The sequence below is a fragment of the Scyliorhinus torazame genome, chromosome 1, assembly GCF_047496885.1.
Source record: "Scyliorhinus torazame isolate Kashiwa2021f chromosome 1, sScyTor2.1, whole genome shotgun sequence".
NCBI classification, from domain to species: domain Eukaryota; kingdom Metazoa; phylum Chordata; class Chondrichthyes; order Carcharhiniformes; family Scyliorhinidae; genus Scyliorhinus; species Scyliorhinus torazame.
The window spans coordinates 396,409,545-396,433,988 of NC_092707.1; the positions used below are offsets into that span (position 1 = coordinate 396,409,545).

At 56.0% G+C, this 24,444-nt stretch overlaps 1 protein-coding gene across 1 annotated transcript in view; it reads left to right on the forward strand.

Annotated features, from left to right (window-relative positions):
• The window catches only part of arfgef3 (ARFGEF family member 3), a 363,850-nt gene that overhangs the window by 171,758 nt on the left and 167,648 nt on the right, over nt 1-24,444 (forward strand). The window lies entirely within an intron of this gene.

Consider the following 24,444-nt stretch of genomic DNA (forward strand, 5'->3'; position numbering starts at 1 on the left):
TTTTCAATGTCCGGCTCACTCTCCACTCGCGCTGTTTTCAGTGTCCCGGCTCTCTCTCCTCCCGCGCTGTTTTCAATGTCCCGGCTCACTCTCCACTCGCGCTGTTTTCAATGTCCCGGCTCACTCTCCTCCCGCGCTGTTTTCAATGTCCCGGCTCACTCTCCTCCCGCGCTGTTTTCAATGTCCCGGCTCACTCTCCACTCGCGCTGTTTTCAATGTCCCGGCTCTCTCTCCACTCGCGCTGTTTTCAATGTCCCGGCTTTCTCTCCTCCCGCGCTGTTTTCAATGTCCCGGCTCACTCTCCACTCGCGCTGTTTTCAATGTCCCGGCTCACTCTCCACTCGAACTGTTTTCAATGTCCCGGCTTTCTCTCCACTCGCGCTGTTTTCAATGTCCCGGCTCACTCTCCACTCGCGCTGTTTTCAATGTCCCGGCTTTCTCCACTCGCGCTGTTTTCAATGTCCCGGCTTTCTCTCCTCCCGCGCTGTTTTCAATGTCCCGGCTCTCTCTCCACTCGCGCTGTTTTCAATGTCCCGGCTCACTCTCCACTTGCGCTGTTTTCAATGTCCCGGCTCTCTCCACTCGCGCTGTTTTCAATGTCCCGGCTCTCTCTCCTCCCGCGCTGTTTTCAATGTCCCGGCTCACTCTCCACTCGCGCTGTTTTCAATGTCCCGGCTCTCTCTCCACTCGCGCTGTTTTCAATGTCCCGGCTCTCTCTCCACTCGCGCTGTTTTCAATGTCCCGGCTCTCTCTCCACTCGCGCTGTTTTCAATGTCCCGCTCTCTCTCCTCCCGCGCTGTTTTCAATGTCACGGCTTTCTCTCCTCCCGTGCTGTTTTCAATGTCCCGGCTCTCTCTCCACTCGCGCTGTTTTCAATCTCCCGCTCTCTCTCCACTCGCGCTGTTTTCAAAGCCCCGGCTTTCTCTCCTCCCGCGCTGTTTTCAATGTTCCGGCTCACTCTCCACTCGCGCTGTTTTCAATGTCCTGGCTTTCTCTCCTCCCGCGCTTTTTAAATCCCCCGCTCTCTCTCCACTTGCGCTGTTTTCAATATCCCGGCTTTCTCTCCTCCCGCGCTTTTTAAATCTCCCGCTCTCTCTCCACTCGCGCTGTTTTCAATGTCCCGGCTTTAACTCCTCCCGCGCTGTTTTCAATGTCCCGGCTCACTCTCCACTCGCGCTGTTTTCAATGTCCCGGCACTCTCTCCACTCGCGCTGTTTTCAATGTCCGGCTCACTCTCCACTCGCGCTGTTTTCAATGTCCCGCTCTCTCTCCACTCGCGCTGTTTTCAATGACGCGGCTCTCTCTCCTCTCGCGCTGTTTTCAATGTCCGGCTCTCTCTCCACTCGCGCTGTTTTCAATGTCCCGGCTCACTCTCCACTCGCGCTGTTTTCAATGTCCCGCTCTCTCTCCACTCGCGATGTTTTCAATGTCCGGCTCACTCTCCACTTGCGCTGTTTTCAATGTCCCGGCTCACTCTCCACTCGCGCTGTTTTCAATGTCCCGGCTCTCTCTCCACTCGCGCTGTTTTCAATGTCCCTGCTTTCTCTCCTCCCATGCTTTTTAAATCTCCCGCTCTCTCTCCACTCGCGCTGTTTTCAGTGTCCCGGCTTTCTCTCCACTCGCGCTGTTTTCAATGTCCCGCTCTCTCTCCTCCCATGCTTTTTAAATCTCCCGCTTTCTCTCCACTCGCACTGTTTTCAATGCCCCGGCTCTGTCTCCACTCGCGCTGTTTTCAATGTCCCGCTCTCTCTCCTCCCGCGCTGTTTTCAATGTCACGGCTTTCTCTCCTCCCGCGCTGTTTTCAATGTCCCGGCTCACTCTCCTCCCGCGCTGTTTTCAATGTCCCGGCTCACTCTCCTCCCGCGCTGTTTTCAATCTCCCGGCTCACTCTCCTCCCGCGCTGTTTTCAATGTCCCGGCTCACTCTCCACTCGCGCTGTTTTCAGTGTCCTGGCTCACTCTCCTCTCGCGCTGTTTTCAATGTCCCGGCTCTCTCTCCACTCGTGCTGTTTTCAATGTCCTGGCTTTCTCTCCTCCCACGCTTTTTAAATCTCCCGCTCTCTCTCCACTCGCGCTGTTTTCAATGTCCCGGCTTCCTCTCCTCCCGCGCTTTTTAAATCTCCCGCTCTTTTCAATGTCCCGGCTTTCTCTCCTCCCGCGCTGTTTTCAATGTCCCGGCTCTCTCTCCACTCGCGCTGTTTTCAATATCCCGGCTCTCTCTCCACTCGCGCTGTTTTCAATGACCCGCTCTCTCTCCACTCGCGCTGTTTTCAATGTCCCGGCTTTCTCTCCTCTCGCGCTGTTTTCAATGTCCCGGCTTTCTCTCCTCCCGCGCTTTTTAAATCTCCCGCTCTCTCTCCACTCGCGCTGTTTTCAATGTCCCGGCTTTCTCTCCTCCCGCACTGTTTTCAATGTCCTGGCTTTCTCTCCTCCCGCGCTTTTTAAATCTCCCGCTCTCTCTCCACTCGCGCTGTTTTCAATGTCCCGGCTCTCTCTCCACTCACGCTGTTTTCAATGTCCCGGCTCTCTCTCCTCCCGCGCTTTTTAAATCTCCCGCTCTCTCTCCACTCGCGCTGTTTTCAATGTCCCGGCTTTCTCTCCACTCGTGCTGTTTTCAATGTCCCGGCTCACGCTCCACTCGCGTTGTTTTCAATGTCCCGCTCTCTCTCCACTCGCGCTGTTTTCAATGTCCCGGCTTTCTCTCCTCCCGCACTTTTTAAATCTCCCGCTCTCTCTCCACTCGCGCTGTTTTCAATGTGCCGCTCTCTCTCCACTCGCGCTGTTTTCAATGTCCCGGCTTTCTCTCCTCCCGCGCTTTTTAAATCTCCCGCTCTCTCTCCACTCGCGCTGTTTTCAATGTGCCGCTCTCTCTCCACTCGCGCTGTTTTTCAATGTCCTGGCTCTCTCTCCACTCGCGCTGTTTTCAATGTCCCGCTCTCTCTCCACTCGCGCTGTTTTCAATGTCCTGGCTTTCTCTCCTCCCGCGCTGTTTTCAATGTCCCGGCTCACTCTCCTCCCGCGCTGTTTTCAATGTCCCGGTTCTCTATCCGCTCGCGCTGTTTTCAATGTTCCGGCTCACTCTCCACTCGCGCTGTTTTCAATGTCCCGTCTTTCTCTCCTCCCGCGCTGTTTTCAATGTCCCGGCTCTCTCTCCACTCGCGCTGTTTTCAATGTCCCGGCTCTCTCTCCACTCGCGCTGTTTTCAATGTCCGGCTCACTCTCCACTCGCGCTGTTTTCAATGTCCCGGCTTTCTCTCCTCCCGCGCTGTTTTCAATGTCCCGGCTCACTCTCCACTCGCGCTGTTTTCAATGTCCCGGCTCACTCTCCACTCGCGCTGTTTTCAATGTCCCGGCTTTCTCCACTCGCGCTGTTTTCAATGTCCCGGCTTTCTCTCCTCCCGCGCTGTTTTCAATGCCCCGGCTCACTCTCCACTCGCGCTGTTTTCAATGTCCCGGCTCACTCTCCTCCCGCGCTGTTTTCAATGTCCCGGCTTTCTCTCCCCTCGCGCTGTTTTCAATGTCCCGGCTCTCTCTCCACTCGCGCTGTTTTCAATGTCCGGCTCACTCTCCACTCGTGCTGTTTTCAATGTCCCGGCTCACTCTCCACTCGCGCTGTTTTCAATGTCCCGGCTCACTCTCCTCCCGCGCTGTTTTCAATCTCCCGGCTCACTCTCCACTCGCGTTGTTTTCAATGTCCGGCTCACTCTCCTCCCGCGCTGTTTTCAATCTCCCGCTCTCTCTCCACTCGCGATGTTTTCAATGTCCGGCTCACTCTCCACTCGCGCTGTTTTCAATGTCCCGGCTCTCTCTCCTCCTGCGCTGTTTTCAATGTCCCGGCTCACTCTCCTCCCGCGCTGTTTTCAATGTCCCGGCTCACTCTCCACTCGCGCTGTTTTCAGTGTCCTGGCTCACTCTCCACTCGCGCTGTTTTCAATGTCCCGGCTCTCTCTCCACTCGCGCTGTTTTCAATGTCCGGCTCACTCTCCACTCGCGCTGTTTTCAATGTCCCGGCTTTCTCTCCTCCCGCGCTGTTTTCAATGTCCCGGCTCACTCTCCACTCGCGCTGTTTTCAATGTCCCGGCTTTCTCCACTCGCGCTGTTTTCAATGTCCCGGCTTTCTCTCCTCCCGCGCTGTTTTCAATGTCCCGGCTCTCTCTCCACTCGCGCTGTTTTCAATGTCCCGGCTCACTCTCCACTCGCGCTGTTTTCAATGTCCCGGCTTTCTCTCCTCCCGCGCTGTTTTCAATGTCCCGGCTCTCTCTCCACTCGCGATGTTTTCAATGTCCGGCTCACTCTCCACTCGCGCTGTTTTCAGTGTCCCGGCTCTCTCTCCTCCCGCGCTGTTTTCAATGTCCCGGCTCACTCTCCACTCGCGCTGTTTTCAATGTCCCGGCTCACTCTCCTCCCGCGCTGTTTTCAATGTCCCGGCTCACTCTCCTCCCGCGCTGTTTTCAATGTCCCGGCTCACTCTCCACTCGCGCTGTTTTCAATGTCCCGGCTCTCTCTCCACTCGCGCTGTTTTCAATGTCCCGGCTTTCTCTCCTCCCGCGCTGTTTTCAATGCCCCGGCTCTCTCTCCACTCGCACTGTTTTCAATGTCCCGGCTTTCTCTCCACTCGCGCTGTTTTCAATGTCCCGCTCTCTCTCCTCCCGCGCTGTTTTCAATGTCACGGCTTCCTCTCCTCCCGCGCTGTTTTCAATGTCCCGGCTCTCTCTCCACTCGCGCTGTTTTCAATGTCCCGCTCTCTCTCCACTTGCGCTGTTTTCAATGTCCCGGCTTTCTCTCCTCCCGCGCTTTTAAAATCTCCCGCTCTCTCTCCACTCGCGCTGTTTTCAATGTCCCGGCTTTCTCTCCACTCGTGCTGTTTTCAATGTCCCGGCTCACGCTCCACTCGCGTTGTTTTCAATGTCCCGCTCTCTCTCCACTCGCGCTGTTTTCAATGTCCCGGCTTTCTCTCCTCCCGCACTTTTTAAATCTCCCGCTCTCTCTCCACTCGCGCTGTTTTCAATGTGCCGCTCTCTCTCCACTCGCGCTGTTTTCAATGTCCCGGCTTTCTCTCCTCCCGCGCTTTTTAAATCTCCCGCTCTCTCTCCACTCGCGCTGTTTTCAATGTGCCGCTCTCTCTCCACTCGCGCTGTTTTTCAATGTCCTGGCTCTCTCTCCACTCGCGCTGTTTTCAATGTCCCGCTCTCTCTCCACTCGCGCTGTTTTCAATGTCCTGGCTTTCTCTCCTCCCGCGCTGTTTTCAATGTCCCGGCTCACTCTCCTCCCGCGCTGTTTTCAATGTCCCGGCTCTCTATCCGCTCGCGCTGTTTTCAATGTTCCGGCTCACTCTCCACTCGCGCTGTTTTCAATGTCCCGGCTTTCTCTCCTCCCGCGCTGTTTTCAATGTCCCGGCTCTCTCTCCACTCGCGCTGTTTTCAATGTCCCGGCTCTCTCTCCACTCGCGCTGTTTTCAATGTCCGGCTCACTCTCCACTCGCGCTGTTTTCAATGTCCCGGCTTTCTCTCCTCCCGCGCTGTTTTCAATGTCCCGGCTCACTCTCCACTCGCGCTGTTTTCAATGTCCCGGCTCACTCTCCACTCGCGCTGTTTTCAATGTCCCGGCTTTCTCCACTCGCGCTGTTTTCAATGTCCCGGCTTTCTCTCCTCCCGCGCTGTTTTCAATGCCCCGGCTCACTCTCCACTCGCGCTGTTTTCAATGTCCCGGCTCACTCTCCTCCCGCGCTGTTTTCAATGTCCCGGCTTTCTCTCCCCTCGCGCTGTTTTCAATGTCCCGGCTCTCTCTCCACTCGCGCTGTTTTCAATGTCCGGCTCACTCTCCACTCGTGCTGTTTTCAATGTCCCGGCTCACTCTCCACTCGCGCTGTTTTCAATGTCCCGGCTCACTCTCCTCCCGCGCTGTTTTCAATCTCCCGGCTCACTCTCCACTCGCGTTGTTTTCAATGTCCGGCTCACTCTCCTCCCGCGCTGTTTTCAATCTCCCGCTCTCTCTCCACTCGCGATGTTTTCAATGTCCGGCTCACTCTCCACTCGCGCTGTTTTCAATGTCCCGGCTCTCTCTCCTCCTGCGCTGTTTTCAATGTCCCGGCTCACTCTCCTCCCGCGCTGTTTTCAATGTCCCGGCTCACTCTCCACTCGCGCTGTTTTCAGTGTCCTGGCTCACTCTCCACTCGCGCTGTTTTCAATGTCCCGGCTCTCTCTCCACTCGCGCTGTTTTCAATGTCCGGCTCACTCTCCACTCGCGCTGTTTTCAATGTCCCGGCTTTCTCTCCTCCCGCGCTGTTTTCAATGTCCCGGCTCACTCTCCACTCGCGCTGTTTTCAATGTCCCGGCTTTCTCCACTCGCGCTGTTTTCAATGTCCCGGCTTTCTCTCCTCCCGCGCTGTTTTCAATGTCCCGGCTCTCTCTCCACTCGCGCTGTTTTCAATGTCCCGGCTCACTCTCCACTCGCGCTGTTTTCAATGTCCCGGCTTTCTCTCCTCCCGCGCTGTTTTCAATGTCCCGGCTCTCTCTCCACTCGCGATGTTTTCAATGTCCGGCTCACTCTCCACTCGCGCTGTTTTCAGTGTCCCGGCTCTCTCTCCTCCCGCGCTGTTTTCAATGTCCCGGCTCACTCTCCACTCGCGCTGTTTTCAATGTCCCGGCTCACTCTCCTCCCGCGCTGTTTTCAATGTCCCGGCTCACTCTCCTCCCGCGCTGTTTTCAATGTCCCGGCTCACTCTCCACTCGCGCTGTTTTCAATGTCCCGGCTCTCTCTCCACTCGCGCTGTTTTCAATGTCCCGGCTTTCTCTCCTCCCGCGCTGTTTTCAATGCCCCGGCTCTCTCTCCACTCGCACTGTTTTCAATGTCCCGGCTTTCTCTCCACTCGCGCTGTTTTCAATGTCCCGCTCTCTCTCCTCCCGCGCTGTTTTCAATGTCACGGCTTCCTCTCCTCCCGCGCTGTTTTCAATGTCCCGGCTCTCTCTCCACTCGCGCTGTTTTCAATGTCCCGCTCTCTCTCCACTTGCGCTGTTTTCAATGTCCCGGCTTTCTCTCCTCCCGCGCTTTTAAAATCTCCCGCTCTCTCTCCACTCGCGCTGTTTTCAAAGCCCCGGCTTTCTCTCCCCCCGCGCTGTTTTCAATGTTCCGGCTCACTCTCCACTCGCGCTGTTTTCAATGTCCTGGCTTTCTCTCCTCCCGCGCTTTTTAAATCCCCCGCTCTCTCTCCACTTGCGCTGTTTTCAATATCCCGGCTTTCTCTCCTCCCGCGCTTTTTAAATCTCCCGCTCTCTCTCCACTCGCGCTGTTTTCAATGTCCCGGCTTTAACTCCTCCCGCGCTGTTTTCAATGTCCCGGCTCACTCTCCACTCGCGCTGTTTTCAATGTCCCGGCACTCTCTCCACTCGCGCTGTTTTCAATGTCCGGCTCACTCTCCACTCGCGCTGTTTTCAATGTCCCGCTCTCTCTCCACTCGCGCTGTTTTCAATGACGCGGCTCTCTCTCCTCTCGCGCTGTTTTCAATGTCCGGCTCTCTCTCCACTCGCGCTGTTTTCAATGTCCCGGCTCACTCTCCACTCGCGCTGTTTTCAATGTCCCGCTCTCTCTCCACTCGCGATGTTTTCAATGTCCGGCTCACTCTCCACTCGCGCTGTTTTCAATGTCCCGGCTCTCTCTCCACTCGCGATGTTTTCAATGTCCGGCTCACTCTCCACTCGCGCTGTTTTCAATGTCCCGGCTCACTCTCCACTCGCGCTGTTTTCAATGTCCCGGCTCTCTCTCCACTCGCGCTGTTTTCAATGTCCCTGCTTTCTCTCCTCCCATGCTTTTTAAATCTCCCGCTCTCTCTCCACTCGCGCTGTTTTCAATGTCCCGGCTTTCTCTCCACTCGCGCTGTTTTCAATGTCCCGGCTCACTCACCTCCCGCGCTGTTTTCAATGTCCCGCTCTCTCTCCTCCCATGCTTTTTAAATCTCCCGCTTTCTCTCCACTCGCACTGTTTTCAATGCCCCGGCTCTCTCTCCACTCGCGCTGTTTTCAATGTCCCGCTCTCTCTCCTCCCGCGCTGTTTTCAATGTCACGGCTTTCTCTCCTCCCGCGCTGTTTTCAATATCCCGGCTCTCTCTCTACTCGCGCTGTTTTCAATGTCCCGCTCTCTCTCCACTTGCGCTGTTTTCAATGTCCCGGCTTTCTCTCCTCCCGCGCTTTTAAAATCTCCCGCTCTCTCTCCACTCGCGCTGTTTTCAAAGCCCCGGCTTTCTCTCCTCCCGCGCTGTTTTCAATGTTCCGGCTCACTCTCCACTCGCGCTGTTTTCAATGTCCTGGCTTTCTCTCCTCCCGCGCTTTTTAAATCCCCCGCTCTCTCTCCACTTGCGCTGTTTTCAATATCCCGGCTTTCTCTCCTCCCGCGCTTTTTAAATCTCCCGCTCTCTCTCCACTCGCGCTGTTTTCAATGTCCCGGCTTTAACTCCTCCCGCGCTGTTTTCAATGTCCCAGCTCACTCTCCACTCGCGCTGTTTTCAATGTCCCGGCACTCTCTCCACTCGCGCCGTTTTCAATGTCCCGGCTTTAACTCCTCCCGCGCTGTTTTCAATGTCCCGGCTGTCTCTCCACTCGCGCTGTTTTCAATGTCCCGGCTTTCTCTCCTCCCGCGCTTTTTAAACCTCCCGCTCTCTCTCCACTCGCGCTGTTTTCAAAGCCCCGGCTTTCTCTCCTCCCGCGCTGTTTTCAATGTCCCGGCTCTCTCTCCACTCGCGCTGTTTTCAAAGCCCCGGCTTTCTCTCCTCCCGCGCTGTTTTCAATGTTCCGGCTCACTCTCCACTCGCGCTGTTTTCAATGTCCTGGCTTTCTCTCCTCCCGCGCTTTTAAAATCCCCCGCTCTCTCTCCACTTGCGCTGTTTTCAATATCCCGGCTTTCTCTCCTCCCGCGCTTTTTAAATCTCCCGCTCTCTCTCCACTCGCGCTGTTTTCAATGTCCCGGCTTTAACTCCTCACGCGCTGTTTTCAATGTCCCAGCTCAATCTCCACTCGCGCTGTTTTCAATGTCCCGGCACTCTCTCCACTCGCGCTGTTTTCAATGTCCCGGCTTTAACTCCTCCCGCGCTGTTTTCACTGTCCCGGCTCACTCTCCACTCTCGCTGTTTGCAATGTCCCGGCTTTCTCTCCTCCCGCGCTGTTTTCAATGTCCCGGCTCTCTCTCCACTCGCGCTGTTTTCAATGTCCCGGCTTTCTCTCCTCCCGCGCTTTTTAAACCTCCCGCTCTCTCACCGCTCGCGCTGTTTTCAAAGCCCCGGCTTTCTCTCCTCCCGCGCTGTTTTCAATGTCCCGGCTCACTCTCCACTCGCGCTGTTTTCAAAGTTCCGGCTCACTCTCCACTCGCGCTGTTTTCAATGTCCTGGCTTTCTCTCCTCCCGTGCTTTTTAAATCTCCCGCTCTCTCTCCACTCGCGCTGTTTTCAAAGCCCCGGCTTTCTCTCCTCCCGCGCTGTTTTCAATGTCCCGCTCTCTCTCCACTCGCGCTGTTTTCAATGTCCCGCTCTCTCTCCACTCGCGCTGTTTTCAATGTCCGGCTCACTCTCCTCCCGCGCTGTTTTCAATCTCCCGGCTCACTCTCCTCCCGCGCTGTTTTCAATGTCCCGGCTCACTCTCCACTCGCGCTGTTTTCAGTGTCCTGGCTCACTCTCCTCTCGCGCTGTTTTCAATGTCCCGGCTCTCTCTCCACTCGTGCTGTTTTCAATGTCCTGGCTCACTCTCCTCTCGCGCTGTTTTCAATGTCCCGGCTCACTCTCCACTCGCGCTGTTTTCAATGTCCGGCTCACTCTCCACTCGCGCTGTTTTCAATGTCCCGGCTTTCTCTCCTCCCTTGCTGTTTTCAATGTCCCGGCTCACTCTCCACTCGCGCTGTTTTCAATGTCCCGGCTTTCTCCACTCGCGCTGTTTTCAATGTCCCGGCTTTCTCTCCTCCCGCGCTGTTTTCAATGTCCCGGCTCTCTCTCCACTCGCGCTGTTTTCAATGTCCCGGCTCACTCTCCACTCGCGCTGTTTTCAATGTCCCGGCTCTCCCTCCACTCGCGATGTTTTCAATGTCCGGCTCACTCTCCACTCGCGCTGTTTTCAGTGTCCCGGCTCTCTCTCCTCCCGCGCTGTTTTCAATGTCCCGGCTCACTCTCCACTCGCGCTGTTTTCAATGTCCCGGCTCACTCTCCTCCCGCGCTGTTTTCAATGTCCCGGCTCACTCTCCTCCCGCGCTGTTTTCAATGTCCCGGCTCACTCTCCACTCGCGCTGTTTTCAATGTCCCGGCTCTCTCTCCACTCGCGCTGTTTTCAATGTCCCGGCTTTCTCTCCTCCCGCGCTGTTTTCAATGTCCCGGCTCACTCTCCACTCGCGCTGTTTTCAATGTCCCGGCTCACTCTCCACTCGAACTGTTTTCAATGTCCCGGCTTTCTCTCCACTCGCGCTGTTTTCAATGTCCCGGCTCACTCTCCACTCGCGCTGTTTTCAATGTCCCGGCTTTCTCCACTCGCGCTGTTTTCAATGTCCCGGCTTTCTCTCCTCCCGCGCTGTTTTCAATGTCCCGGCTCTCTCTCCACTCGCGCTGTTTTCAATGTCCCGGCTCACTCTCCACTTGCGCTGTTTTCAATGTCCCGGCTCTCTCCACTCGCGCTGTTTTCAATGTCCCGGCTCTCTCTCCTCCCGCGCTGTTTTCAATGTCCCGGCTCACTCTCCACTCGCGCTGTTTTCAATGTCCCGGCTCTCTCTCCACTCGCGCTGTTTTCAATGTCCCGCTCTCTCTCCTCCCGCGCTGTTTTCAATGTCACGGCTTTCTCTCCTCCCGTGCTGTTTTCAATGTCCCGGCTCTCTCTCCACTCGCGCTGTTTTCAATCTCCCGCTCTCTCTCCACTCGCGCTGTTTTCAAAGCCCCGGCTTTCTCTCCTCCCGCGCTGTTTTCAATGTTCCGGCTCACTCTCCACTCGCGCTGTTTTCAATGTCCTGGCTTTCTCTCCTCCCGCGCTTTTTAAATCCCCCGCTCTCTCTCCACTTGCGCTGTTTTCAATATCCCGGCTTTCTCTCCTCCCGCGCTTTTTAAATCTCCCGCTCTCTCTCCACTCGCGCTGTTTTCAATGTCCCGGCTTTAACTCCTCCCGCGCTGTTTTCAATGTCCCGGCTCACTCTCCACTCGCGCTGTTTTCAATGTCCCGGCACTCTCTCCACTCGCGCTGTTTTCAATGTCCGGCTCACTCTCCACTCGCGCTGTTTTCAATGTCCCGCTCTCTCTCCACTCGCGCTGTTTTCAATGACGCGGCTCTCTCTCCTCTCGCGCTGTTTTCAATGTCCGGCTCTCTCTCCACTCGCGCTGTTTTCAATGTCCCGGCTCACTCTCCACTCGCGCTGTTTTCAATGTCCCGCTCTCTCTCCACTCGCGATGTTTTCAATGTCCGGCTCACTCTCCACTTGCGCTGTTTTCAATGTCCCGGCTCACTCTCCACTCGCGCTGTTTTCAATGTCCCGGCTCTCTCTCCACTCGCGCTGTTTTCAATGTCCCTGCTTTCTCTCCTCCCATGCTTTTTAAATCTCCCGCTCTCTCTCCACTCGCGCTGTTTTCAGTGTCCCGGCTTTCTCTCCACTCGCGCTGTTTTCAATGTCCCGCTCTCTCTCCTCCCATGCTTTTTAAATCTCCCGCTTTCTCTCCACTCGCACTGTTTTCAATGCCCCGGCTCTCTCTCCACTCGCGCTGTTTTCAATGTCCCGCTCTCTCTCCTCCCGCGCTGTTTTCAATGTCACGGCTTTCTCTCCTCCCGCGCTGTTTTCAATGTCCCGGCTCACTCTCCTCCCGCGCTGTTTTCAATGTCCCGGCTCACTCTCCTCCCGCGCTGTTTTCAATCTCCCGGCTCACTCTCCTCCCGCGCTGTTTTCAATGTCCCGGCTCACTCTCCACTCGCGCTGTTTTCAGTGTCCTGGCTCACTCTCCTCTCGCGCTGTTTTCAATGTCCCGGCTCTCTCTCCACTCGTGCTGTTTTCAATGTCCTGGCTCACTCTCCTCTCGCGCTGTTTTCAATGTCCCGGCTCACTCTCCACTCGCGCTGTTTTCAATGTCCGGCTCACTCTCCACTCGCGCTGTTTTCAATGTCCCGGCTTTCTCTCCTCCCGCGCTGTTTTCAATGTCCCGGCTCACTCTCCACTCGCGCTGTTTTCAATGTCCCGGCTTTCTCCACTCGCGCTGTTTTCAATGTCCCGGCTTTCTCTCCTCCCGCGCTGTTTTCAATGTCCCGGCTCTCTCTCCACTCGCGCTGTTTTCAATGTCCCGGCTCACTCTCCACTCGCGCTGTTTTCAATGTCCGGCTCACTCTCCACTCGCGCTGTTTTCAATGTCCCGGCTCACTCTCCACTCGCGCTGTTTTCAATGTCCCGGCTCACTCTCCACTTGCGCTGTTTTCAATGTCCCGGCTCACTCTCCTCTCGCGCTGTTTTCAATGTCCCGGCTCACTCTCCACTCGCGCTGTTTTCAATGTCCGGCTCACTCTCCACTCGCGCTGTTTTCAATGTCCCGGCTTTCTCTCCTCCCGCGCTGTTTTCAATGTCCCGGCTCACTCTCCACTCGCGCTGTTTTCAATGTCCCGGCTTTCTCCACTCGCGCTGTTTTCAATGTCCCGGCTTTCTCTCCTCCCGCGCTGTTTTCAATGTCCCGGCTCTCTCTCCACTCGCGCTGTTTTCAATGTCCCGGCTCACTCTCCACTCGCGCTGTTTTCAATGTCCGGCTCACTCTCCACTCGCGCTGTTTTCAATGTCCCGGCTCACTCTCCTCTCGCGCTGTTTTCAATGTCCCGGCTCACTCTCCACTCGCGCTGTTTTCAATGTCCGGCTCACTCTCCACTCGCGCTGTTTTCAATGTCCCGGCTTTCTCTCCTCCCGCGCTGTTTTCAATGTCCCGGCTCTCTCTCCACTCACGCTGTTTTCAATGTCCCGGCTCACTCTCCTCCCGCGCTGTTTTCAATGTCCCGGCTCACTCTCCACTCGCGCTGTTTTCAATGTCCCGGCTCTCCCTCCACTCGCGATGTTTTCAATGTCCGGCTCACTCTCCACTCGCGCTGTTTTCAGTGTCCCGGCTCTCTCTCCTCCCGCGCTGTTTTCAATGTCCCGGCTCACTCTCCACTCGCGCTGTTTTCAATGTCCCGGCTCACTCTCCTCCCGCTCTGTTTTCAATGTCCCGGCTCACTCTCCTCCCGCGCTGTTTTCAATGTCCCGGCTCACTCTCCACTCGCGCTGTTTTCAATGTCCCGGCTCTCTCTCCACTCGTGCTGTTTTCAATGTCCTGGCTTTCTCTCCTCCCACGCTTTTTAAATCTCCCGCTCTCTCTCCACTCGCGCTGTTTTCAATGTCCCGGCTTCCTCTCCTCCCGCGCTTTTTAAATCTCCCGCTCTTTTCAATGTCCCGGCTTTCTCTCCTCCCGCGCTGTTTTCAATGTCCCGGCTCTCTCTCCACTCGCGCTGTTTTCAATATCCCGGCTCTCTCTCCACTCGCGCTGTTTTCAATGACCCGCTCTCTCTCCACTCGCGCTGTTTTCAATGTCCCGGCTTTCTCTCCTCTCGCGCTGTTTTCAATGTCCCGGCTTTCTCTCCTCCCGCGCTTTTTAAATCTCCCGCTCTCTCTCCACTCGCGCTGTTTTCAATGTCCCGGCTTTCTCTCCTCCCGCACTGTTTTCAATGTCCTGGCTTTCTCTCCTCCCGCGCTTTTTAAATCTCCCGCTCTCTCTCCACTCGCGCTGTTTTCAATGTCCCGGCTCTCTCTCCACTCACGCTGTTTTCAATGTCCCGGCTCTCTCTCCTCCCGCGCTTTTTACATCTCCCGCTCTCTCTCCACTCGCGCTGTTTTCAATGTCCCGGCTTTCTCTCCACTCGTGCTGTTTTCAATGTCCCGGCTCACGCTCCACTCGCGTTGTTTTCAATGTCCCGCTCTCTCTCCACTCGCGCTGTTTTCAATGTCCCGGCTTTCTCTCCTCCCGCACTTTTTAAATCTCCCGCTCTCTCTTCACTCGCGCTGTTTTCAATGTGCCGCTCTCTCTCCACTCGCGCTGTTTTCAATGTCCCGGCTTTCTCTCCTCCCGCGCTTTTTAAATCTCCCGCTCTCTCTCCACTCGCGCTGTTTTCAATGTGCCGCTCTCTCTCCACTCGCGCTGTTTTTCAATGTCCTGGCTCTCTCTCCACTCGCGCTGTTTTCAATGTCCCGCTCTCTCTCCACTCGCGCTGTTTTCAATGTCCTGGCTTTCTCTCCTCCCGCGCTGTTTTCAATGTCCCGGCTCACTCTCCTCCCGCGCTGTTTTCAATGTCCCGGCTCTCTATCCGCTCGCGCTGTTTTCAATGTTCCGGCTCACTCTCCACTCGCGCTGTTTTCAATGTCCCGGCTTTCTCTCCTCCCGCGCTGTTTTCAATGTCCCGGCTCTCTCTCCACTCGCGCTGTTTTCAATGTCCCGGCTCTCTCTCCACTCGCGCTGTTTTCAATGTCCGGCTCACTCTCCACTCGCGCTGTTTTCAATGTCCCGGCTTTCTCTCCTCCCGCGCTGTTTTCAATGTCCCGGCTCACTCTCCACTCGCGCTGTTTTCAATGTCCCGGCTCACTCTCCACTCGCGCTGTTTTCAATGTCCCGGCTTTCTCCACTCGCGCTGTTTTCAATGTCCCGGCTTTCTCTCCTCCCGCGCTGTTTTCAATGCCCCGGCTCACTCTCCACTCGCGCTGTTTTCAATGTCCCGGCTCACTCTCCTCCCGCGCTGTTTTCAATGTCCCGGCTTTCTCTCCCCTCGCGCTGTTTTCAATGTCCCGGCTCTCTCTCCACTCGCGCTGTTTTCAATGTCCGGCTCACTCTCCACTCGTGCTGTTTTCAATGTCCCGGCTCACTCTCCACTCGCGCTGTTTTCAATGTCCCGGCTCACTCTCCTCCCGCGCTGTTTTCAATCTCCCGGCTCACTCTCCACTCGCGTTGTTTTCAATGTCCGGCTCACTCTCCTCCCGCGCTGTTTTCAATCTCCCGCTCTCTCTCCACTCGCGATGTTTTCAATGTCCGGCTCACTCTCCACTCGCGCTGTTTTCAATGTCCCGGCTCTCTCTCCTCCTGCGCTGTTTTCAATGTCCCGGCTCACTCTCCTCCCGCGCTGTTTTCAATGTCCCGGCTCACTCTCCACTCGCGCTGTTTTCAGTGTCCTGGCTCACTCTCCACTCGCGCTGTTTTCAATGTCCCGGCTCTCTCTCCACTCGCGCTGTTTTCAATGTCCGGCTCACTCTCCACTCGCGCTGTTTTCAATGTCCCGGCTTTCTCTCCTCCCGCGCTGTTTTCAATGTCCCGGCTCACTCTCCACTCGCGCTGTTTTCAATGTCCCGGCTTTCTCCACTCGCGCTGTTTTCAATGTCCCGGCTTTCTCTCCTCCCGCGCTGTTTTCAATGTCCCGGCTCTCTCTCCACTCGCGCTGTTTTCAATGTCCCGGCTCACTCTCCACTCGCGCTGTTTTCAATGTCCCGGCTTTCTCTCCTCCCGCGCTGTTTTCAATGTCCCGGCTCTCTCTCCACTCGCGATGTTTTCAATGTCCGGCTCACTCTCCACTCGCGCTGTTTTCAGTGTCCCGGCTCTCTCTCCTCCCGCGCTGTTTTCAATGTCCCGGCTCACTCTCCACTCGCGCTGTTTTCAATGTCCCGGCTCACTCTCCTCCCGCGCTGTTTTCAATGTCCCGGCTCACTCTCCTCCCGCGCTGTTTTCAATGTCCCGGCTCACTCTCCACTCGCGCTGTTTTCAATGTCCCGGCTCTCTCTCCACTCGCGCTGTTTTCAATGTCCCGGCTTTCTCTCCTCCCGCGCTGTTTTCAATGCCCCGGCTCTCTCTCCACTCGCACTGTTTTCAATGTCCCGGCTTTCTCTCCACTCGCGCTGTTTTCAATGTCCCGCTCTCTCTCCTCCCGCGCTGTTTTCAATGTCACGGCTTTCTCTCCTCCCGCGCTGTTTTCAATGTCCCGGCTCTCTCTCCACTCGCGCTGTTTTCAATGTCCCGCTCTCTCTCCACTTGCGCTGTTTTCAATGTCCCGGCTTTCTCTCCTCCCGCGCTTTTAAAATCTCCCGCTCTCTCTCTACTCGCGCTGTTTTCAAAGCCCCGGCTTTCTCTCCCCCCGCGCTGTTTTCAATGTTCCGGCTCACTCTCCACTCGCGCTGTTTTCAATGTCCTGGCTTTCTCTCCTCCCGCGCTTTTTAAATCCCCCGCTCTCTCTCCACTTGCGCTGTTTTCAATATCCCGGCTTTCTCTCCTCCCGCGCTTTTTAAATCTCCCGCTCTCTCTCCACTCGCGCTGTTTTCAATGTCCCGGCTTTAACTCCTCCCGCGCTGTTTTCAATGTCCCGGCTCACTCTCCACTCGCGCTGTTTTCAATGTCCCGGCACTCTCTCCACTCGCGCTGTTTTCAATGTCCGGCTCACTCTCCACTCGCGCTGTTTTCAATGTCCCGCTCTCTCTCCACTCGCGCTGTTTTCAATGACGCGGCTCTCTCTCCTCTCGCGCTGTTTTCAATGTCCGGCTCTCTCTCCACTCGCGCTGTTTTCAATGTCCCGGCTCACTCTCCACTCGCGCTGTTTTCAATGTCCCGCTCTCTCTCCACTCGCGATGTTTTCAATGTCCGGCTCACTCTCCACTCGCGCTGTTTTCAATGTCCCGGCTCTCTCTCCACTCGCGATGTTTTCAATGTCCGGCTCACTCTCCACTCGCGCTGTTTTCAATGTCCCGGCTCACTCTCCACTCGCGCTGGTTTCAATGTCCCGGCTCTCTCTCCACTCGCGCTGTTTTCAATGTCCCTGCTTTCTCTCCTCCCATGCTTTTTAAATCTCCCGCTCTCTCTCCACTCGCGCTGTTTTCAATGTCCCGGCTTTCTCTCCACTCGCGCTGTTTTCAATGTCCCGGCTCACTCACCTCCCGCGCTGTTTTCAATGTCCCGCTCTCTCTCCTCCCATGCTTTTTAAATCTCCCGCTTTCTCTCCACTCGCACTGTTTTCAATGCCCCGGCTCTCTCTCCACTCGCGCTGTTTTCAATGTCCCGCTCTCTCTCCTCCCGCGCTGTTTTCAATGTCACGGCTTTCTCTCCTCCCGCGCTGTTTTCAATATCCCGGCTCTCTCTCTACTCGCGCTGTTTTCAATGTCCCGCTCTCTCTCCACTTGCGCTGTTTTCAATGTCCCGGCTTTCTCTCCTCCCGCGCTTTTAAAATCTCCCGCTCTCTCTCCACTCGCGCTGTTTTCAAAGCCCCGGCTTTCTCTCCTCCCGCGCTGTTTTCAATGTTCCGGCTCACTCTCCACTCGCGCTGTTTTCAATGTCCTGGCTTTCTCTCCTCCCGCGCTTTTTAAATCCCCCGCTCTCTCTCCACTTGCGCTGTTTTCAATATCCCGGCTTTCTCTCCTCCCGCGCTTTTTAAATCTCCCGCTCTCTCTCCACTCGCGCTGTTTTCAATGTCCCGGCTTTAACTCCTCCCGCGCTGTTTTCAATGTCCCAGCTCACTCTCCACTCGCGCTGTTTTCAATGTCCCGGCACTCTCTCCACTCGCGCCGTTTTCAATGTCCCGGCTTTAACTCCTCCCGCGCTGTTTTCAATGTCCCGGCTGTCTCTCCACTCGCGCTGTTTTCAATGTCCCGGCTTTCTCTCCTCCCGCGCTTTTTAAACCTCCCGCTCTCTCTCCACTCGCGCTGTTTTCAAAGCCCCGGCTTTCTCTCCTCCCGCGCTGTTTTCAATGTCCCGGCTCTCTCTCCACTCGCGCTGTTTTCAAAGCCCCGGCTTTCTCTCCTCCCGCGCTGTTTTCAATGTTCCGGCTCACTCTCCACTCGCGCTGTTTTCAATGTCCTGGCTTTCTCTCCTCCCGCGCTTTTAAAATCCCCCGCTCTCTCTCCACTTGCGCTGTTTTCAATATCCCGGCTTTCTCTCCTCCCGCGCTTTTTAAATCTCCCGCTCTCTCTCCACTCGCGCTGTTTTCAATGTCCCGGCTTTAACTCCTCACGCGCTGTTTTCAATGTCCCAGCTCAATCTCCACTCGCGCTGTTTTCAATGTCCCGGCACTCTCTCCACTCGCGCTGTTTTCAATGTCCCGGCTTTAACTCCTCCCGCGCTGTTTTCACTGTCCCGGCTCACTCTCCACTCTCGCTGTTTGCAATGTCCCGGCTTTCTCTCCTCCCGCGCTGTTTTCAATGTCCCGGCTCTCTCTCCACTCGCGCTGTTTTCAATGTCCCGGCTTTCTCTCCTCCCGCGCTTTTTAAACCTCCCGCTCTCTCACCGCTCGCGCTGTTTTCAAAGCCCCGGCTTTCTCTCCTCCCGCGCTGTTTTCAATGTCCCGGCTCACTCTCCACTCGCGCTGTTTTCAAAGTTCCGGCTCACTCTCCACTCGCGCTGTTTTCAATGTCCTGGCTTTCTCTCCTCCCGTGCTTTTTAAATCTCCCGCTCTCTCTCCACTCGCGCTGTTTTCAAAGCCCCGGCTTTCTCTCCTCCCGCGCTGTTTTCAATGTCCCGCTCTCTCTCCACTCGCGCTGTTTTCAATGTCCCGCTCTCTCTCCACTCGCGCTGTTTTCAATGTCCGGCTCACTCTCCTCCCGCGCTGTTTTCAATCTCCCGGCTCACTCTCCTCCCGCGCTGTTTTCAATGTCCCGGCTCACTCTCCACTCGCGCTGTTTTCAGTGTCCTGGCTCACTCTCCTCTCGCGCTGTTTTCAATGTCCCGGCTCTCTCTCCACTCGTGCTGTTTTCAATGTCCTGGCTCACTCTCCTCTCGCGCTGTTTTCAATGTCCCGGCTCACTCTCCACTCGCGCTGTTTTCAATGTCCGGCTCACTCTCCACTCGCGCTGTTTTCAATGTCCCGGCTTTCTCTCCTCCCTTGCTGTTTTCAATGTCCCGGCTCACTCTCCACTCGCGCTGTTTTCAATGTCCCGGCTTTCTCCACTCGCGCTGTTTTCAATGTCCCGGCTTTCTCTCCTCCCGCGCTGTTTTCAATGTCCCGGCTCTCTCTCCACTCGCGCTGTTTTCAATGTCCCGGCTCACTCTCCACTCGCGCTGTTTTCAATGTCCCGGCTCTCCCTCCACTCGCGATGTTTTCAATGTCCGGCTCACTCTCCACTCGCGCTGTTTTCAGTGTCCCGGCTCTCTCTCCTCCCGCGCTGTTTTCAATGTCCCGGCTCACTCTCCACTCGCGCTGTTTTCAATGTCCCGGCTCACTCTCCTCCCGCGCTGTTTTCAATGTCCCGGCTCACTCTCCTCCCGCGCTGTTTTCAATGTCCCGGCTCACTCTCCACTCGCGCTGTTTTCAATGTCCCGGCTCTCTCTCCACTCGCGCTGTTTTCAATGTCCCGGCTTTCTCTCCTCCCGCGCTGTTTTCAATGTCCCGGCTCACTCTCCACTCGCGCTGTTTTCAATGTCCCGGCTCACTCTCCACTCGAACTGTTTTCAATGTCCCGGCTTTCTCTCCACTCGCGCTGTTTTCAATGTCCCGGCTCACTCTCCACTCGCGCTGTTTTCAATGTCCCGGCTTTCTCCACTCGCGCTGTTTTCAATGTCCCGGCTTTCTCTCCTCCCGCGCTGTTTTCAATGTCCCGGCTCTCTCTCCACTCGCGCTGTTTTCAATGTCCCGGCTCACTCTCCACTTGCGCTGTTTTCAATGTCCCGGCTCTCTCCACTCGCGCTGTTTTCAATGTCCCGGCTCTCTCTCCTCCCGCGCTGTTTTCAATGTCCCGGCTCACTCTCCACTCGCGCTGTTTTCAATGTCCCGGCTCTCTCTCCACTCGCGCTGTTTTCAATGTCCCGGCTCTCTCTCCACTCGCGCTGTTTTCAATGTCCCGGCTCTCTCTCCACTCGCGCTGTTTTCAATGTCCCGCTCTCTCTCCTCCCGCGCTGTTTTCAATGTCACGGCTTTCTCTCCTCCCGTGCTGTTTTCAATGTCCCGGCTCTCTCTCCACTCGCGCTGTTTTCAATCTCCCGCTCTCTCTCCACTCGCGCTGTTTTCAAAGCCCCGGCTTTCTCTCCTCCCGCGCTGTTTTCAATTCCGGCTCACTCTCCACTCGCGCTGTTTTCAATGTCCTGGCTTTCTCTCCTCCCGCGCTTTTTAAATCCCCCGCTCTCTCTCCACTTGCGCTGTTTTCAATATCCCGGCTTTCTCTCCTCCCGCGCTTTTTAAATCTCCCGCTCTCTCTCCACTCGCGCTGTTTTCAATGTCCCGGCTTTAACTCCTCCCGCGCTGTTTTCAATGTCCCGGCTCACTCTCCACTCGCGCTGTTTTCAATGTCCCGGCACTCTCTCCACTCGCGCTGTTTTCAATGTCCGGCTCACTCTCCACTCGCGCTGTTTTCAATGTCCCGCTCTCTCTCCACTCGCGCTGTTTTCAATGACGCGGCTCTCTCTCCTCTCGCGCTGTTTTCAATGTCCGGCTCTCTCTCCACTCGCGCTGTTTTCAATGTCCCGGCTCACTCTCCACTCGCGCTGTTTTCAATGTCCCGCTCTCTCTCCACTCGCGATGTTTTCAATGTCCGGCTCACTCTCCACTTGCGCTGTTTTCAATGTCCCGGCTCACTCTCCACTCGCGCTGTTTTCAATGTCCCGGCTCTCTCTCCACTCGCGCTGTTTTCAATGTCCCTGCTTTCTCTCCTCCCATGCTTTTTAAATCTCCCGCTCTCTCTCCACTCGCGCTGTTTTCAGTGTCCCGGCTTTCTCTCCACTCGCGCTGTTTTCAATGTCCCGCTCTCTCTCCTCCCATGCTTTTTAAATCTCCCGCTTTCTCTCCACTCGCACTGTTTTCAATGCCCCGGCTCTCTCTCCACTCGCGCTGTTTTCAATGTCCCGCTCTCTCTCCTCCCGCGCTGTTTTCAATGTCACGGCTTTCTCTCCTCCCGCGCTGTTTTCAATGTCCCGGCTCACTCTCCTCCCGCGCTGTTTTCAATGTCCCGGCTCACTCTCCTCCCGCGCTGTTTTCAATCTCCCGGCTCACTCTCCTCCCGCGCTGTTTTCAATGTCCCGGCTCACTCTCCACTCGCGCTGTTTTCAGTGTCCTGGCTCACTCTCCTCTCGCGCTGTTTTCAATGTCCCGGCTCTCTCTCCACTCGTGCTGTTTTCAATGTCCTGGCTCACTCTCCTCTCGCGCTGTTTTCAATGTCCCGGCTCACTCTCCACTCGCGCTGTTTTCAATGTCCGGCTCACTCTCCACTCGCGCTGTTTTCAATGTCCCGGCTTTCTCTCCTCCCGCGCTGTTTTCAATGTCCCGGCTCACTCTCCACTCGCGCTGTTTTCAATGTCCCGGCTTTCTCCACTCGCGCTGTTTTCAATGTCCCGGCTTTCTCTCCTCCCGCGCTGTTTTCAATGTCCCGGCTCTCTCTCCACTCGCGCTGTTTTCAATGTCCCGGCTCACTCTCCACTCGCGCTGTTTTCAATGTCCCGGCTCTCCCTCCACTCGCGATGTTTTCAATGTCCGGCTCACTCTCCACTCGCGCTGTTTTCAGTGTCCCGGCTCTCTCTCCTCCCGCGCTGTTTTCAATGTCCCGGCTCACTCTCCACTCGCGCTGTTTTCAATGTCCCGGCTCACTCTCCTCCCGCGCTGTTTTCAATGTCCCGGCTCACTCTCCTCCCGCGCTGTTTTCAATGTCCCGGCTCACTCTCCACTCGCGCTGTTTTCAATGTCCCGGCTCTCTCTCCACTCGCGCTGTTTTCAATGTCCCGGCTTTCTCTCCTCCCGCGCTGTTTTCAATGTCCCGGCTCACTCTCCACTCGCGCTGTTTTCAATGTCCCGGCTCACTCTCCACTCGAACTGTTTTCAATGTCCCGGCTTTCTCTCCACTCGCGCTGTTTTCAATGTCCCGGCTCACTCTCCACTCGCGCTGTTTTCAATGTCCCGGCTTTCTCCACTCGCGCTGTTTTCAATGTCCCGGCTTTCTCTCCTCCCGCGCTGTTTTCAATGTCCCGGCTCTCTCTCCACTCGCGCTGTTTTCAATGTCCCGGCTCACTCTCCACTTGCGCTGTTTTCAATGTCCCGGCTCTCTCCACTCGCGCTGTTTTCAATGTCCCGGCTCTCTCTCCTCCCGCGCTGTTTTCAATGTCCCGGCTCACTCTCCACTCGCGCTGTTTTCAATGTCCCGGCTCTCTCTCCACTCGCGCTGTTTTCAATGTCCCGGCTCTCTCTCCACTCGCGCTGTTTTCAATGTCCCGGCTCTCTCTCCACTCGCGCTGTTTTCAATGTCCCGCTCTCTCTCCTCCCGCGCTGTTTTCAATGTCACGGCTTTCTCTCCTCCCGTGCTGTTTTCAATGTCCCGGCTCTCTCTCCACTCGCGCTGTTTTCAATCTCCCGCTCTCTCTCCACTCGCGCTGTTTTCAAAGCCCCGGCTTTCTCTCCTCCCGCGCTGTTTTCAATGTTCCGGCTCACTCTCCACTCGCGCTGTTTTCAATGTCCTGGCTTTCTCTCCTCCCGCGCTTTTTAAATCCCCCGCTCTCTCTCCACTTGCGCTGTTTTCAATATCCCGGCTTTCTCTCCTCCCGCGCTTTTTAAATCTCCCGCTCTCTCTCCACTCGCGCTGTTTTCAATGTCCCGGCTTTAACTCCTCCCGCGCTGTTTTCAATGTCCCGGCTCACTCTCCACTCGCGCTGTTTTCAATGTCCCGGCACTCTCTCCACTCGCGCTGTTTTCAATGTCCGGCTCACTCTCCACTCGCGCTGTTTTCAATGTCCCGCTCTCTCTCCACTCGCGCCGTTTTCAATGACGCGGCTCTCTCTCCTCTCGTGCTGTTTTCAATGTCCGGCTCTCTCTCCACTCGCGCTGTTTTCAATGTCCCGGCTCACTCTCCACTCGCGCTGTTTTCAATGTCCCGCTCTCTCTCCACTCGCGATGTTTTCAATGTCCGGCTCACTCTCCACTTGCGCTGTGTTCAATGTCCCGGCTCACTCTCCACTCGCGCTGTTTTCAATGTCCCGGCTCTCTCTCCACTCGCGCTGTTTTCAATGTCCCTGCTTTCTCTCCTCCCATGCTTTTTAAATCTCCCGCTCTCTCTCCACTCGCGCTGTTTTCAGTGTCCCGGCTTTCTCTCCACTCGCGCTGTTTTCAATGTCCCGCTCTCTCTCCTCCCATGCTTTTTAAATCTCCCGCTTTCTCTCCACTCGCACTGTTTTCAATGCCCCGGCTCTCTCTCCACTCGCGCTGTTTTCAATGTCCCGCTCTCTCTCCTCCCGCGCTGTTTTCAATGTCACGGCTTTCTCTCCTCCCGCGCTGTTTTCAATGTCCCGGCTCACTCTCCTCCCGCGCTGTTTTCAATGTCCCGGCTCACTCTCCACTCGCGCTGTTTTCAATGTCCCGGCTCTCTCTCCACTCGCGCTGTTTTCAATGTCCCGGCTTTCTCTCCTCCCGCGCTGTTTTCAATGTCCCGGCTCACTCTCCACTCGCGCTGTTTTCAATGTCCCGGCTTTCTCCACTCGCGCTGTTTTCAATGTCCCGGCTTTCTCTCCTCCCGCGCTGTTTTCAATGTCCCGGCTCTCTCTCCACTCGCGCTGTTTTCAATGTCCCGGCTCACTCTCCACTCGCGCTGTTTTCAATGTCCCGGCTCTCTCCACTCGCGCTGTTTTCAATGTCCCGGCTCTCTCTCCTCCCGCGGTGTTTTCAATGTCCCGGCTCACTCTCCACTCGCGCTGTTTTCAATGTCCCGGCTCTCTCTCCACTCGCGCTGTTTTCAATGTCCCGGCTCTCTCTCCACTCGCGCTGTTTTCAATGTCCCGGCTCTCTCTCCACTCGCGCTGTTTTCAATGTCCCGCTCTCTCTCCTCCCGCGCTGTTTTCAATGTCACGGCTTTCTCTCCTCCCGTGCTGTTTTCAATGTCCCGGCTCTCTCTCCACTCGCGCTGTTTTCAATCTCCCGCTCTCTCTCCACTCGCGCTGTTTTCAAAGCCCCGGCTTTCTCTCCTCCCGCGCTGTTTTCAATGTTCCGGCTCACTCTCCACTCGCGCTGTTTTCAATGTCCTGGCTTTCTCTCCTCCCGCGCTTTTTAAATCCCCCGCTCTCTCTCTACTTGCGCTGTTTTCAATATCCCGGCTTTCTCTCCTCCCGCGCTTTTTAAATCTCCCGCTCTCTCTCCACTCGCGCTGTTTTCAATGTCCCGGCTTTAACTCCTCCCGCGCTGTTTTCAATGTCCCGGCTCACTCTCCACTCGCGCTGTTTTCAATGTCCCGGCACTCTCTCCACTCGCGCTGTTTTCAATGTCCGGCTCACTCTCCACTCGCGCTGTTTTCAATGTCCCGCTCTCTCTCCACTCGCGCCGTTTTCAATGACGCGGCTCTCTCTCCTCTCGTGCTGTTTTCAATGTCCGGCTCTCTCTCCACTCGCGCTGTTTTCAATGTCCCGGCTCACTCTCCACTCGCGCTGTTTTCAATGTCCCGCTCTCTCTCCACTCGCGATGTTTTCAATGTCCGGCTCACTCTCCACTTGCGCTGTGTTCAATGTCCCGGCT